This window comes from Lactuca virosa, chromosome 1, assembly GCF_052849685.1.
Source record: "Lactuca virosa cultivar CGN04683 chromosome 1, Lactuca_virosa_CGN04683_v6, whole genome shotgun sequence".
In the NCBI taxonomy this organism is placed as follows: Eukaryota; Viridiplantae; Streptophyta; class Magnoliopsida; order Asterales; family Asteraceae; genus Lactuca; species Lactuca virosa.
The window spans coordinates 147324175-147327841 of NC_136426.1; positions in this window are offsets into that span (position 1 = coordinate 147324175).

Sequence of the window (3667 nt, forward strand, 5' to 3'; positions counted from 1 at the left end):
ATCGGCTTACCCGACATCAGACTCCTGTCTGACACCGGGCTCACCCCGACATCCGACAGCATCGAGCATCGGGCTCACCCCGATATCGGGCTTACCCCGACACATACACAACATAACATATATCATAAACACATAACATAATCACATGATCTGCATCGGACTTTCCCCGGCATCGGGCCGAAGCCCGAAACAATTAGCATATAACACATAAACTAGCATACATCGGGCTTGCCCCGAATTACATAATACATGGCATAATGACTAACATACATCGGGCTTGCCCCGACATCGGGCTTACCCCGGAACACATAACACATAACACATAACACATATACAGACATGAATCACAAAGACATCAAGCATACTTAACTACTTCTTGGGACCGTCCCGACATCAGACCGAAGTCCGGAAACATATAAACTGCATCGGGCTAACCCCGACATCGGGCTCACCCCGACATACTCTACTACTTAAACGGGTTGGCATTGTGGCTGTAGACCCGTTACTACTGGAAGGATACCCACCTCGAATGATTGACTGCTGAAAAACTGGGTGAGGAATCTCTGTCTGCTGTTCCGGCGACTCTCTGGCTACAAATTCCCATAAAGATACTAAGTCAAAAACTGATAACTACTCTTAGGGTAAAATGACCATTTTACCCCTGGCTAAAGTCAACATCCTGGTCAACGTCAACACTAATTGACCTGACTCGCCGAGTTGGTTCATCAACTCGTTGAGTCCCTATTCTTCCTTCTGTTCCCAACCCCGACTCTACTCGTCGAGTCTAGCAAGAACTCGATGAGTTCCCCTTTAAACATAACATCATAACTATCTTCATATGGCTCGCCGAGTTCATCCTTGAACTCGTCGAGTCCATCTTCATCATATGAGTGTGACAAGTCTGTGACTCGCCGAGTTGTATGAACGACTCGTCGAGTCCGTCTTCATAGGTTGGGAGATTGCCTTGGACTCGCCGAGTGTGTTCATCCACTCGCTGAGTCCCATGGTTTCCAGGTCCATAACTACGTCTATTTCGTTGAGTCCTTCTTCTGGACTCGTTTAGATCCCTTCTAAACTGAATTGGATCCCTTCAAATCAGGAAAGGTTGGGGAGACCAACCCCTGACTTGCCGAGTCCCATGAGAGACTCGTCGAGTCGACTTACGTCCAAGTCCATAACTTGATTTTTGCTGTGCAAAACTCACCCAAAAGGTAGATCTGGGCTCCTAATGCCGATATAACACGTAAAGTCATGAAATTTACGTCCATGCATGGGTCCTTAAGCTCAAAAGACCCAAAAATGAGGTATACAAGATGCATGGGGGTTCTAATGGCCATAATGTTGCACCTTTATGCCATGTAACCCTTCCTAGGACCTAGATCTGAGATATGAACCACTTGGGACGTCCCAACTCCAAGGACCAAAGTCTTTGAGCCAAAACCTTCTTAATATCGGGGCAAATAGATCTAAGATAAAGAAGATCAAGTTGGAAGCTTGATTACCAGAAAAGATGGCAAATGGGGTGTAGTTCCTGGATCTACTCCTTCTCCCTTGAGTACTCTATCTTCCACTAGCTTCAAGACACACTAAATTGTTGGATTAGTGTCTAAGTCCATAACTATATGTACTTGACCCAATTGGCATGGTCCATTTGGGTTGCACGGCATCATGCATTTGGATAGACTAAAATGAGAGTAATAACACTTAAGGTTTATTAATATATCATAAGTTCTAATATATTAATAAGATTATTTAATTAGTATTGATCAAAAATTATTTTGGAATTAATTAAGTGATCAAAAGGAGACTAATTAAATATATGGGTTGATTGTGTAAATCATCCATACTTGTATAGTGGGCTAATGATCCATGGATTATCAAGTTGGGCTAAAACCCATAGGATGCTCCATGGATGATCCATGGTGTTTTTGCACCCATGGATCATGGAAATGAAAGGCCATGACAATTAGGGTTTACATGGTGTAACCCTAATTGTGACACACTATACAAGCATCTTATTCTTCCCAAAAATCGGCTACTATGAAGGAATGGTGAGGGCTAGCCGATTTCATGAAGTGTTCATTTCTCTCTAAGTTATTTCAAGTGCATTTGATGTTGTGTGAACCATTTGAGGTGTCACACTTGAGGCACCAGGCTCTTAAGCTCCATGGAATCAAGCTACAACAAAGAGGTATGTAATTCTACTAGAATTTATATTATATGTTCTTCATATTATGCTAGTTAGAACAATACATTGGAAAATTTGATATTTGCATGTATAATAGAGAAAACATAGATCCAAGGTATTTAGGGTTGCATGTACACCTTAGGAGTGTTAGAATGCTCAAAACCCATGTACACTGAGAGGGCGATGTTTTGCCCGGAGTTTGCTTCCGAGCAGGCTTAGATGACCCGTTATCTGAGCATGCTCAAGACTGACATCTGCCAGTTTGTTGCCACCCAGCGATGTGATACACTTCTGGAGTTGTAGGAGGCCGCTAGACGGCATGAGTTGGAGATTGAGTTGCAGTTGAGGGAGCAGCGGCAGGCCCCGACACAGTCACAGCCGGTGCCAAAGCGGTCCAAGACCGCTGATACTAGGACTGGGGGACAGCCAGGCCGCACTTGTGGGAAGTGCGGGAAGGCTCATTCAGGGATGTGCCAGACGGGGAGTCGGTGCCACCAATGTGGCAAGCAGGGCCATTTGGCCAGGGATTGCAGGCAGACTTCTGGAGTCAGGCTTTGCTATCATTGTGAGCAGGTGGTCCATATGAAGGCCCAGTGTCCTCTGCTTGCCGCCAAGCCGGCACAGGCTCTAGCGCCGACTACCTTGAGGATCACGGATGGGAGACCAGTCAGGGCAGAGCCTCCGAAGGCTCAGGGTCATGCCTTCCAGCTTACAGCCGAGGAGGCCAGGGCAGCACCGGATGTGGTTGCTGGTATGTTTCTATCCTTACTCCCATCGGTTATATATGTTGTATGCTTATCTGTTATACTTGTGATTAGGTACGTTCCTAGTAAACTCCTTACCTGCACTGGTTCTATTTGACTCGGGGGCGAGTCGGTCTTTTGTATCTCAGACATTTAGTAGAGAGTTCAGAGTGCCAGTAGACGAGATAGAGTGTCCGTTGCGAGTTTCTATCGCCAACGAACACGGTACATCATTGAGTGTCGTCTTACCTTTATCCGAGGTAACCATGACGTAAGCAACATACCCAGCGCAACCCTGCTGAAAGTAACGTCTCGCTCTCGCTGCTGAACAAAGAATCGGTCCGCGCTGCGGTCTCTCACCCTGAATCACTAGCTCTCCCCCACTAGGAGTACAAACCCTCACTAGCTGCTGCTCACAATCTATCACCGCCCCATTGGGGCTCAACCAATCCATACCTACTATAACCTTGTTCCCTCGCATGGGAATAGGAACCAAATCCACTGAGAACCGCTCATCAAATAACCGCAGTGTACATCCTCTATGAACTCTCGTGACCCTGACGGTCCTATCATCAGCTATCTCCACGTCGAGTGGGCAATCCAGCACCCCCGGAGCTCTGCTAAATCGCTTGCTAAGAGCGAGCGACAATAATGATCGGGTAGCCCCCGAATCAAACAATACCATAGCTGAAATGCCGTTCACTAAGAACGACCCTATACACAAACGCATAAATAT